Source organism: Hermetia illucens, chromosome 4 (genome assembly GCF_905115235.1).
Source record: "Hermetia illucens chromosome 4, iHerIll2.2.curated.20191125, whole genome shotgun sequence".
Taxonomy (NCBI): domain Eukaryota; kingdom Metazoa; phylum Arthropoda; class Insecta; order Diptera; family Stratiomyidae; genus Hermetia; species Hermetia illucens.
In genome coordinates, this window is record NC_051852.1 from 79047094 (window position 1) to 79061437 (window position 14344).

The 14344-nt window shown below is 37.7% G+C and overlaps 1 protein-coding gene across 4 annotated transcripts in view; it reads left to right on the forward strand.

Annotated features, from left to right (window-relative positions):
- Nucleotides 1-14344, forward strand: part of LOC119654306 (nephrin) — a 356601-nt gene that overhangs the window by 271836 nt on the left and 70421 nt on the right. The gene's annotated exons all lie outside the window — the stretch shown is intronic.

A 14344-nucleotide genomic window follows, 5' to 3' on the forward strand; every position in this document is an offset into this window, starting at 1 on the left:
TGCATAAAAACAATTATACTCGTATCTACTTCTTTTAGATCACCTTCAACAGTATATTGCGCTGCTCCAAATTGTAGAGCTATGAAACAGAATGATTGCCAAAGGTAGAGGATTGATTCAATAAAAATGTATATTTAAGGCCTTTATGAGGTGGAGCTACCTCGTTCAGCCTTCTGTCTTGCACTCAACTCTATCTGCAATTCCAGGAGAAAATCCTGACTAAAGTCAGCCATCTATCCATGAATAAAATTTTCATGAGCACTAACGCTTATGAAAAATTGCATCTCATATTCGGCATACAAATCAACTGTTCAGCATTGTTCGTGCAATCGAAGCGCTAGTGGAAATGCGGAGAAGGAATATCATATGAATCAATTGAAGGAATCTCGTTCGGAAAATTTTAATCCTGAAAATAATCTAGCCTCGAGCGTTGGAACGCTTCATTTTTGCATAGCATACCTGCTTAATATTGGTAGTTATTTTTGGAAATGCTTTTAAGGATGTAGATCCTTCGATTGAATTTTTATGGATAATATTATGAATCAGGAAAAGAGGTTATTTTTAAATTTTAAAATATTTATTTTGCTGATATTAAATTCCAAAGAACGAAGTAGAAAAAAGTGGAGCAGTCAAGTTGAACAGATATCAGGTGGAAATGAAGCGGCTTTCTTGTAGCCATAGTTCCGTCAATCATATCCGCGTTTTTGTGCTCAATAGTTTTGGCAAATACAGTTCCCGTGAGTTTGGTTCTAAGCAAGTAGGAATACTGGAAGCTCGCGGTTCGGGTATAACGGTTTTGTGTTCATCTTATGTAAGAAAATTTAACGAACAGATTTCTATTCGTATTTAACTATAAATCCAGCATAATCCTTCATATTTTTACCATCTACAACAACAAGACATACGGACATATTGCAGCCATAGATATTGATTTACTTTGTGTACAAAAGCATACATACGTACCCTCATATGTAAACTTCATTAGTACGCATATATTATATACCTACATCCATATACGTCTGTTTGGAGTAAACTAGAACAAAATAATTCTTTGCGATCCCATTTATATGAACTTACTTCGTTGTGGTATTGAAGAATTGATATGGGATAATGACGTCATACACGTTGAAAAATGCACGAAATTCACAAACAAGTCGGGAAATCGGAAGCTTGACGCTTCAGGTATAAAAGGTTTTGTGTTTCCCTATGTGAGGAGCATAACGTAGTTCTCCATTGGCTTATAGCATTGACCCGAGATATTGAAATCGTTCAGTTCTGGGCAGGTTACTGCCATTGCCAGAACTGAGCGATTTAAGTAACTCGAAGGGCAGGTTACTGCCATTGCCAGAACTCAGCGATTTAAAAATCTCGAGTCAACGCTATCAGCCAATGGAGAACTGCGTAATGAAATTGTTTCACGCATTAATGCAACCTGGATGAAGTGGCATTCCCCAACTGGTGTTCTTTGTGATCGACGTATCAGCGCACGTCGCAAATCTAAAATTTACTGCAATGTCATCCGTCTGCCACTCTCTATAGTTCTGAGTGTTGGCCGACTATAAAGGGTAATGAACGGCGTCTTGCGGTAATGGGGACGAAGATGTTGCATTGCACTGGTGGCGTGACACGTTTCAATTATCTCTGAAATGAGAATATCCGCGATCGATATGGGTTTGCATCGATCGTGGAAAAACTGCAAGAGAGGCGTTTTCGATGGTGTGGTCACGTAGTTCACGCTAACGAGAATTCGACAACCAGTATTGATCAGAACATCGAAAGCAATGGTAAGCAACCAAAAAGCCAGCCAAAACAATGGTGGCTTGATACGCTGGATGGGGATTTAAAGGTATCATATACATCCTGATCAGGCATTTGATAAAATAAAATGACAAAACCGATCATCACGAGCCGACCCTGCTTGTGAACTGAAGGCTGAAGAAAAAGAAAAAGATGTGAGGAGCGACGAGTGCACGACAACTCCGTGTAATATAGCTAAAAATTCCATTGCCCTCTATTTTCTAGAAAGCGATTTAAATAAATCATTTGATGGAAAGCCTTGTGTTGATAATGGTCAACCTCATACGCTTCACGCTCTCAGTTTAATATTATTAGCGAATGAAAACAATTTAACCAAAATCAAATATAAAAAAGGCTAGGGAGAATTAGATTCTTCTTGAATGGAATTTTAATATTTCACTCGAATTTCAATTATTCTCGTTAATTATGACGTCAGCATCTTATTTGTATGGCTTAGAATGCTGTTAATTAGCACGAAATTGATAAGTTTGAACTGCTATAACTTTCCCACTAATAGTTGGATTTTCATGAAACCTGGCATGTGTATGCACGAGGCTGTCCTATATGTCGGTGCAAAATTTAGTACACTTAGCATGAACTTAAGGGGAGTTTTTTAGTCTATTTCTAAAAGTTGGTAATATACTATTAGTAAATTTTTTGAGCAGATACCGGAATGGGACGTCTCTCGAAGATTAGATTTCACATAAGTGTTTTACACAAAACCTTAAAATGGGCTGCAGATAAATAGATTCTTCATAAATGTGACTTTAATATTCCACACGAATGTCAATTATTCCGGGTAATTATGACGTCAGCATCTGTTTTGCATGGCTTTGGAAGCAGTAAACTCGCGCGAAATTACTAAGTTTGAACTGCTATAACTTTGGCGTTAGTTGCGTGATTTCCATGAAATTTAGCACATATATACGAAATATTGTCCCTTATGCTGGTACGAAATTCGGAAGTCCTAGGATGAATTTAAGGGGGGTTTTTCAGTAAATTTCTATAAAGTAGTAATATACTATTAGTAAGTTTATTTGAGCAGATATCAGAATGGGGCATATTGTGAGGCCTAGATTTCATCTAGGCGCACCACTCCGATTTTTTTCCGGATTTTTAGGTTGGGTAGTTTCCGAAAATGAGTCCTGTCTCACTTCAAGTGCGTACATTTTGACTCATTACTCACGCACTTTGAAATCTATGCCAAAACTAATATCAGTTTCGAAAAGTACAAATCGAGACCTTTCATTTGATACCCTACACAATTATATCCGGTGAAAAAAATTTTTGAATCCCCCCTTTGCATGTATGGGGAGCCCCCCTTTAAACTCCACCTAAATTTATGCCACTCGCTATATGCGTGGGATTTCATAGTTCCCATCTGTCCACCAAATTTCGTTTGGATCGGTTTAGCCGTTTTGGAGAAAAATGCGTGTGACAGACAGACAGACAGACATTGAATCGATTTTAATAAGGTTTTGTTTTACACAAAACCTTAAAAATGGCAGTTTCACCCCCTATAGCTTTGTTAATAATAGTTGGATTTTCTTCAACCCAACCATTTTGTACTTCTAGGATGGATCTAACGGGGGTTGGCGGGTAAATTTCTAAAATGTGGAAGTACACTATTATTAACTATATTTGTGCAGTTATAGGAACGGGATATATTTTGAGGCCTAGATTTCGAAGAGGTGCACCACTAAGATCTTTCAGATTTTTTGGTTGGATATGTTCTTAGAACGAGACCTGTTACACTTTTTGATTGTCACATCACACTTCAGTTGAGCTTCACTTGGGTGTCGTATCGTCGTAACGGTCGAGCTTTATCACTTCTATTGCTTTTCAGGATAGCATCACATGTAACTATCTTTGACTAAAAGGAAGCTTAACCTTCAAGTACGCGATATCATCTAAACTTTAGAACATGATCTCTTAAAGGTTAACTAAGCAGCAAAATTCCACACCTATAGAAAGAACGTTGTCGTTGATTTCACTAAAGAACTGTAAGTTGAATTTTGAAAAGTGTATACGCTGTAGCTAAAATGCTTTCAAATTGTTTTGCAGCGCAATGGTTGAGCGTAGAATACCTTCATTCAGAAAAAACAATTTTGGTTCTAGTAAATGCCCTTCTATGAAATGACCTTTTTCACCGCAATATCTACAGATTGCCCATCTCGTCATCACTGCTTTGTACTCTCTAACCTGAAATCAGTATTGATAAAAAAGATGATTCTTTTATATATGACAGATTTTTTGATTTTTTTAAAACATCAAACAAATCCTGATTTTTTCTTACTTATATTTATAGTAAAGTTAGCTTAAATAAAAGATAAATGGAAGATTTTAAATTTATTAACTGCCAATTCTTTAAGACAACTACATACTATTGTTTGCATTATCAGTCGGCCCAGTCGAGGAGCACTTTTCTGGCTATCAACATAAATTGCAGTTACTTGTGTGTTTCTAAATAAGATCAAAATATCTACTTTCAAGCTGTGTATTTTAAACAGGTCAGTAAATGCTGTGCAAACTTTTTTCTTGGTTTCATTTTAACCAAGGTCTTGATGATTATGCGTTATCCTTTATATATGGTTATCATAAACCAATATGTAGGCATACTGCCTCTACCATGCTTATGGCCCATCGCTCACCCCCGACATTTTCCGAGACGTTTCCTCTATTGTTCTGTGGCAAGCAGGTGTAAGCCGATCCACTCATCACCATCCTGGGATAATAGATTCCATTCCATTTGCATGGGATAACCTGTGATGAATTTGTCACCCTTTTTCAATGTGACTCCTACCCACTGTCGCTTCTGTCTTCTCTTCAAGATGTCCATGGGTATCTCGTTCGTACGCCAGCCAAGTTCTTCATTTGTAATTGCCTCGTTCCAAAATACTCCGATAACATGACCCATACACAAGATGGTGGAAGCTTAGAGCTTCCGAATATTAGTCCGTGTACCAGTGCCACATAACGGCCTGGAAAAAATATTCGCGCAGAATAGCCTTATCTTGATGTTTTTGTTGAGACACTTGCGTCTTCAGCGAGTTAGCACTGTCCATAAGTTGAGCAACTTCAAGTTCGGCGCCACCGTTAACACGACAAGGGGGCATATAAATTGATCAACGGGTTAGATGTTCTAACCAACTACCAAACTTGGTTTTAGTAGTATTTAGTTCGACCCTACTTGCCTCTCCTTCCAAATACAGAACGACTTAGGCAAAGTGCATGATCCAGTAAGAGCCAACAGGTGTCGTCGGCGTCGTCCAGGTGTTTGTGGACAGATGGCATCGTCCGTTTTGGACTCTCTGGGATTTTAAAGCGAGCAAGTATGTAAATTATACACCATCATGTTGTGCTCTGATATTTGCTATTAGTTTTTCTGAAATTCCATTCCTGACTAGAACATTCCAGACACACTCCAGGATGTTCTCGGAATCGATGGAGAATCGATGGGATGGTAATCTAAATATCGCACACTGTTCCACAATGATCCGAAGGGTATTAATGTGGTTGGTACAGGAGGATTTAACACGGAAACCAATCTACACTTTGCCGATCAAGCTTTCGAAGGGATCTTTAATGGGTGATTTTAGCTAACATTTTCGCGAAAATGCGTTGCGCTCAGCCCCGTCCTGCATCTCACTTTCATTTTCATCGATCTGCTTTTATATTTCCATAACAGCTCAGGTCTGATGACGTCCTTTTGAGACATGGCTGACATTTTTACCGCGTCAAAGTGAAAAACCCGTTTGATGGCATTTCAGTGTTTATCGGGCGGACTCTTTAAAGTTCGTACTTTTTTTTCGCAGCAAAACGGCGTGGGCACGTCCTGTTCGCCTGCGACTGCTCTTAAATTTGCCGTGGGTCACAGTATGGTCGACATGACTAGATGTTCGTAGCCGGTCAGTTGAAACCTAACTAACCTCATGCTAAACTCTGCACCAGGGAATTAGGACCCAATAACGTAACGTTAAAAGTTTCTAAAATCGATAAACTGGTCACCAAGGTCTTGTCATACCAAATTGTAGTTCCTCCATATGGGAAGACTCCTTTGTTATTATACATACCGCTGTATAAATCTGATGCTAGTTAATTTGCACCGAAATCCCGCAATCAAGATTCTGTCAGAAATCAGTACATCGCATCTATGGCCACTAGGCTTTGCAGAGTTCAAAAGTGCATTGAATTTAGTGCAAAAACAACATCGAAAGACGGTTGCTGAGAATATGATTTCTGAAGCGAATAATGACCCGACCTTCCTGAAACGCATCCAATCGATGCTTTGAAAACGAGCCGAAACCAAAAACACCAGAATGCGATGAGAGAGCTATCGCTTTGACGATGTACCCGCGGCGCATGGACGAGGAGATGAACACTGGCTCACGTGTGTTGCTTCAGATGGATATTATTTTGGAAGGATATAAAATCAATGTTCCTCACAATTGAATCACTTTTATTTTATTTAAAAATTCCCGGTACTTTTTGACCATAGGGTATATTACTATAATCTCAGCTCAAGTTGGACCGAGTAAAAGTGAGAAGTTAGTAATAAACGGTTATCGATGGGAAAAGGTCTTAGCTGTTGTCAACCTTATCCGAGGCACTTTCCCCTTTGTAATAAGGTTTCCACTTTAGCAACCTTTTTGGATAAGAATGGATAATTTGAACGTATCCTTAAACCCCTTGAAACCAAGGGGCAAAGTCCCTTACGTTCAAGTAAGCTGTCATTCGGCACTTGATGCGAGCATTCCTTTTTTTACCCTTGGTCAAGGTGACCACCATGTTTAGTCCATTCTTTCTGATTGGTCGGGCCTTGTTTTGTTCGGTCAAAATCATATTTTTCGAGCAGCCCCTTTGCACTGATCCTGTAAGGGTGGCAGTTGCAGCCATTTTCCTTTTTGGTGTCTGTTCTGATTCATGTTTGTGATGATAAGTTACTTTTGCTCTTTTACTGCGCCTTTGCTTTGGGGATGAATTTTAAACGGAACTCAATATTTTGCAGCTATGTTGCAGCGCCTGGTAGGTGATGATAGTTAGTATTAGAGCTCATTTCTCAGCATTATTGGCGCCCAGTGCAATACTACCTCCCAGCCGCAGTCTTAGCAACTACCTTTCACATAACATGAATCTAAAGTTAAGGTCAAATTTTGGATAATAGAGTCAGACAATTGGCATTTGAAGAAGCTTGACTATTTTGAAATGGTAAATTTCCACCTCTGTTACTATTTAAAGTGAAGAAGACAAAAAAGTTATTTTCAGGGCAAATCTTGAACCGCAAGGAGGGATCATAATTTCATTAATAATAATAATAATCGTTGGCGCAACAATCCATATTGGATCAGGGCTTTGAAGTGTGTTAGAGCACTTCATTCAAGACCGTAACTGTACACTACAGTACACTGTAGGAGGCAATGTGGTCAGCATTGCGCTCGTCCGAGATAATTACCCTGATTTGACTCAGGTACTCATTCACAGCTCAGTCAATTGGTATCCGACGTCAAATCACGATAAAAATTCCACTGCCACCAGTGAGATTTGAACCGCGACCTTCCGTATGATAGCCTTATGCTCTAATCACTCAGCTATCCAATCGTTAAATTTTATATAATTTCCCCTTTGCAGGGCATAATTATTCTTTTTTAGTTCTTTTTATCTAATTTTAATCAGTGGAAAGAAAGTCCTGCCTTCTGTGCTTTTTACATTAGTAATAGGAAAAATGCTTGAAATTCGACCGAAAAGTCACGAAGTCACTCTATTTAGCAAATTTCAATGTACCCTTCGCCAACAGTATCATTCATGATATTTCATATGGCTGCTTGGTCTTCATGAAAAGAATTTTTAAGCGTGCTATTATTTCCTCGGATGAATATTTCCTGCGAGTTCATCCTTTCAGATTTCTTTTTCCTACGCTTTCGCAGAAAATAGCACTGGGAGCTATCTGAAAATATCTTGAAGATCACCGCAGCACATCCCATTATTGCATAATCCAGTTTGACCCTCTCGAATTCTAATCCTTAATAATTGAACTCCGGATAATTTTCCAGCTAACTTTTCAGAAACTTCAACAAGGAAACTGAAAATTAAAGCATATTCATAATAGAATGAAAGACATCTACATTTTGCATTATTCCAAGAGCATATTGTGTGAAAAGAGAAACTTTTTCTTTCTTCTCCGTTTTTTTGCCTTGTCTGGTTCGCTCACTACAAACTATGAAAAATCGTTGGGGGCGAAAAAAATGGAAAAGTTTTTTAATTAAATTGCGTCATAGTCAACTAGTATAAGTAGATCCACATACACAACTAAATAGTAAGTATAGTATATCAATTCCGAACATCCTTTGAAGCTTGAGAGCACGAGGAAAAAAGTATCTTCGTGAATTCTGTGAATACGGGAAAAAATGTCTTTGCAGCGAGCAGTGAGGCAAAAAGTTGAGTAAAATGCAGTTAAATGGACATTAGTAGTGGTAATAGGAATTAGCGTCTTCTTTAAGTGAAATGACGTCCTAACGATAATAGTCCAGTTTGAATATCGGAAGAATGCGCAGGATTCCAAATTTGTCGGATTGCCAGGGGGTAGTTTCTACGATTGAGGGAATTCAACAAAAGATATGATGCTTTTCCATTGAGCTGAATATAGATCTGGACTTACCACACTTTATCTATTTTTAATTATATATTATATTTAAAACTTGTATGCGAATGCCGGAGTTATAAACGTAAAAGCATTGGAGAGGCAGAATATGGTCAATATCCTAACAAAATTGTGCTGCTATAAAATACAACCAATCAAGCAAACACGACCGTTAAAATACTTAATATGATATTCAGTGGAAATATAAAATAATTGACAAGAACTATTTCACTTGAATGCACCCAACATTTCAATTTCGAATATGTATGTCAGCTCATTTTAAATTGAATAAAATTGTCAATGCAATTCCATTTTTCGTATGCAAATTTCTACAAATAAATAATTCTGGGTTATATTTCAAAAAATGTAAATTCGTTATTGTCCATTCTTGTACCCAATTACTAGCTAAGTTGCATAAAACGGGATGAAATACCAAAAATATGTTTCAGTAGAAGCAGGACATCACTGACAGCCGTTAAATGCAAATTTAGTCTACAATGCAGTGCTAAAATGTCTGCGAAAACATAAAAGCATTATGCTCCACTAAACTGGAATTAAATTATTTGATTATATTCAAATTTGAGATGGTAATGTACAGCATGAAAAAAGATTGGGCGAATTTTCGTTGAGCTAACTTTTGAGGGCACATCATCATTGACCGAGAGGCAGCGTTGACTTGAATTTTCTTAATTGACTAATCTAATCGCGATTAACGAACTACAATATAATCCCCAAAGTATTAATCAAAGTTGATTGGCATCAATCCTAATCGGTAACTTGATTCACTTGCAAATTCTTTAAGGACTTACTTTACTCCCTAGGCAGGACTTATTTATTTATTTATTGACCAGACTAATCAGACTAATAATTATTTATTAATTAACATTTTGACCCTAAATCGCGGTTAACCTTTTGCCGAAGAAGAAGCATATCAACTAAGATATCTATGTTCTCCCGCTTGGAAACCCTTTGACCGCGGCTTTTACCATTCATTCAGTCGATTTTCAAATTTTGGCTGTGCTTGAAATATGTTTCCTCATTTGGCTTTCGAGTTTTCTGAATTGAACATAAACCTTGGCAGTGACTCTGTCGGATTTGAAAAAACCTGATCAGAAAAACATGAATCCTTCGGGAATTTTGAATTCAAGGTTTTAAAGCTGATTTGGCCCTGAAAGTCAAGCAACCGGCTAGAGCACAACTGACTACGAACTGTTTTATTTTTCCATTGTTTGACTGTACGGTATTGTAGTGAAGAATCTTTGCATATTTTGCCCGCTAATCCTTTAGTTTTTGACGAATTCCTTCATTAAAACATCTCACACCACCCAAGTAATGCTTTTTCTTTACTTTCGCCTCCATAATGACTTATTTGATGTTGGGTGAGTCATAGAAGTTTTTTTCACGCAAAATTTAATAATACAATACATACAAATTCAAAATTAAACAAGTCGGGAAACCAGAAGCTGGACGCTTCAGGTACGAAAGGTTTTGTGTATTTCTTAGTACGTAGCACGTAATAAATCCATATATTATGTGAAAATATCCACTTTCGCATGATGTCGACATTCATAGTCTTGAATTTGCGAAGAAGCCAGAAATTTGACGTATTGTTACTTTGTTAGTAATAGTGCGATTTCCACCAAACTTAGTAAGATCATGCTCTATATTATACTCTATATTGTTGTGAAATTTTGTCGTGCTAGCATGAACTTAAGGGGGGTTTTGCTGTCAATTATTAAAAATTATGGTAATATACTATTATTAACTTTATTTGTACAGATATCACTATGGAAGGTATTTCGGAGCCCAGGCACCATATGGTGGCAGCCCCCTGATTTTTTTCAGATTTTTCGGTTGGGTAGTTTCTGAGAATGGCCCCCTTAAAGGAATGAGCACTTTCAACCCCCCGCACTCCCCAGCTTTCCAACAAATGTCAAAACTAAGACCGGCTTCGAAAAGTACTAATCGAGACCTTTCATTTGATACCCCACATGACTATATTTGATGAAAAACAAATTTACACCCACCTTTTGCATGTATGGGGACCCCCCCTTAAATTCAACGTAAAAGGATGTAATTCACTCTATGTGTGAGCGTTCACAGTTCCCACCTTTCTACCAAATTTAGTGTCAATCGCGACAACCGTCTCCGAGAAAAATGCGTGTGACGGACAGACAGACAGACGGACAGGCAGACAGACGGACAGACAGACAGACAGTAAACCGATTTTAGTAAGGTTTTGTGTTTACACAAAACCTTAAAAAGCCGTGTCCATGATCAGTTCTCTTGTCGGAAAATTATCAAATTAAATCGCCCTATGATTCCTTGTCTACAAAAATTGTATACAAAGTTGGCAAATGGCAATGGAATGAAAAAATTAACATTAATATTTACGGTTAAGGCTGCTCACAGTCTACTATCGCCGTTGATTCCTTGGTGGTGTTAACAAGGAAGTTGCCTCGCGTTAAATTCTGACAAACACCAATAGGGGGGTGAGAGGTAGGGGATGAGAGAGGATCCCAATGAGAAATGAACAAGTAAAGTCACACCTACAACACCCGTTGAAATCAGTAGTGCTTGGTGAAAGCACATCGTCAAATTGTTTAATCAAAGTCGAATATAGAAAAGTTCAAAGAACTACGGCAATGAAATAACAACATAGAATAATAAAAAGTAATAAGAAAGAAAGAAGAGAGCTAAGAAAAGAAGATGGTTGCAAAAGCCAACAAGATGAAGAAAAGCACGAATTAAATCAGAGGGTTGGAGTGAGAATTGCGAATTTATGTGAATCGAAGTGTTTTCCCTATGCAGACTGTTGAGTTTTTAAGTTGCAAAGCAAGTCACAGATTGCAACTGTAGTTGAGGAAGCTCAGCGGTAAACTCAGTCCCGATATCCGCATGAAATGAAAGGCCCCGATTAGTACTTTACGAAGTTGGTGTTAGTTTTGACATTGGTTGCAAAGGGGAGAAGTGCGAGGGCCAGAAAAGAGTCGGTTACTTCAACGACCCGTTGTCAGAAAGTACACTAACCGACTATCTGAAAAAAATATGGTGGTTCATGGACATGGTACCTTGGCTTCAAAATATTCTTCGCATCGATACCGGTTTAAATAACGTTAATGATAGCAGATCATTGTATTTATTATACGTATATTTTTTAGAAATTGATTGGGAACGCCCTTTAAGTTTATCCTAGAATCATCAACTTTGCAGTAATATATATATATATATGCTATAGGTTCCGTTTAGTATTTTTCGAATCTGATATTAGTTTTCATATAAATTGAAAATTACGAGAGTAGGTAGTCAAATGTGCGCACATAAAGTAAAACAGGATTCATTTTCCGAAACTACCCGACTCTAAAATCCGAAAAAAGTCAGAATTATGAGCTTATATGAAATCTATCAAAATATGTCCATTCCGATATCTGCTCAAATAAACTTACTAATAGTATATGGCCAACTTTTTGAATCTTCCTGGAAAACTCCCCTTTAGTTCATCCTAGGAGTACCAGCCTTACCAAGATACTGACGTCGTAATTAACGAGAATAATTGACATTCGATTGGAATATTAAAATTCCATTTATGTAGAATCCACTCCTCCCCAGCCCTGCTGGTGTGAAGCCTTTGAGGTTGACTATTATCAATACAGTGCTTTCCAGATGATTTTTTTTGTGTAAATGGATTTTTAGAAGATAGGGCACAGTTGAATAGTAGCTATGTACATGCAGAACTGTCCCACACTCACCGTCCCTCACATAGGGAAACACAAAACCTTTTATACCTGAAGCGTCCACCTTCCGGTTTCCCGACTTGTTTTTATATATTTCGAGCTTTCCCTCATTGGGGGTAACATTTAATATATTATTTAATCTTGTTCATTGTAGACAATTAATTACCATCTACTGGCTAGTTACTTTGAATTATATTTTCCACATTTTCTGGGGTATATACATGATGTGCGTATAATTTTTATGGAACAAATGTTGTCGTTTTTTAAATTGATAGCTATTAATGTGTGGTAGTTAAGACGGCCACTCCGCCCAATTTCCCTACGGCCATGATCCAGATTTCTTCACACATCGCCATCATTTGAGCATTCTGACCACCAACCCAATATGATAATAGGTTATGAGTGTCGGAAATGCAATTAGAACTAGAGAACTCTTGTGAGCAGGATCCTCATTCGCGAAACCTTGGCCTGGTTTACATAATTGCTGAAGTTAGGTTCTGCTGTACTTTCTTATCTTACTACATGAAATTTTCGAATATTTCAAAATACCTAAAAATATAATGAGAATTCATGTAAGGAAACTGCTATGAAAGTGTATGGCTCTCATTAGCGAATCGCAGCCCAGGATTAGTGTGCAGGATAGCAAACTTTTAATGAACGGAGCGCTCATTAAAATCTTACCCTCAACATCACATATTGCATAGGTGATTATGAAATACATTTGCTAACTGCTTTGTTTGTTTTTCACCTCTGCGGAGGGTCATTTTGTCTCCAGGAGTCACAACTGTTGTATTGATAATAGTTCTATGCAAATCATAACCTGTTGAAGGCATTTATTGACATAGGTTATGAGAAGGCATAAAATCTTCGCTGACTTACACCCTTTCGTCCTGTTAGGGGTTGAAATGCTTTACGTACCTCTGTGCACAACTAGAAGCTTTAAAAAAAGGGCCTTGCTTTAACTTTTCACACCCTCTCCTTGGAATATCGTTCCAATTCTTTTGAAATACACTAAAGAGAAAAGCAAAGTAAGTTAATATCTGTAAGGTTGGCTTCAACTACAAGAAACGCTAACTGTTAATCTCAATACGATTTTATAAAAGATTAATGCCTGATTTCCACAAAACAGGTTCATCCAACGATTCTACATTTTACTTGAACTGTTTACATAATCTCATACGAATTTCGCGGAAAAAATCCACAAAGGTGAAAGAACCATCAAGTGGAAAAATGTAGGACGAAAAAGTGCGGCCCCGCTGACTACATTTCTGCTCATAGTTCACACAACAGTAGTCAGCGAGATGATTTTATTGCTGCCTCCGGCTCTTGGTTCAGAAAAGTCCTCATTACATTTGAGAATGATTTCTGTTTGATAGCATCTGCAGAATCATCCTTACAGAGAGAGAAGGCAACGGATTGTTGAATGTGACATTTCCAAATGGTGTTCTCTCCAAAAGGACGCTGATGATTGAGTTGTGTTAATTGAAAGTCGATAAAGGGTCGTATTTGTGCAATGGTGCACACACACACCCAACTGTGATGCTATTAATGAAGCAATAGAAAAGCAATAAGGGACTTGAATATGGTGATGACAGGATGCATAAAAGAACTTCTGCTTTTTGCAAAGGAAATGTAAGGATTTGTTAAGAGGAATAGAGAAGGAAGTGCGAGGCCATAGGGATCTGTTCAATTAAGCGATAGGTAGTTAACTTCGTATAAGTGGTTGATGTTCCAAGCGAGTTTCGAAATCACGTTTTTATTATCGTAATGGAATATTTCTTTTTGATTGAATTGATTGCTTCACAAGGAGTAGAACATTTGCAACGAGGTGTCACATTTCCATCATGATGTTGCGTCCATAATTTAAGGAGATACATACATATTCAATTAATATGGAAAGTAGACGAGAATTTGATGAATGTACGCGCTTTATCTCAAATTGAACATTAACTTTATTCCTAAATAGAATTATGGTTAAGGAAAAAGAATTCTCACGATCCCGGGATCAAACAGTCCTCTAAAATTCATCTTTCCAGTGACTTAAGTTAGTGTAATCCTGGGCCACTTCTCAGACTCATGGAATTTCAGACTCATGGAATTCACAGAAAGTTAACCTCTTAATCCACTCAAACTATGGTGCTTGTAATCCGATTGTCAATCCAGGCCATGTTGCTTT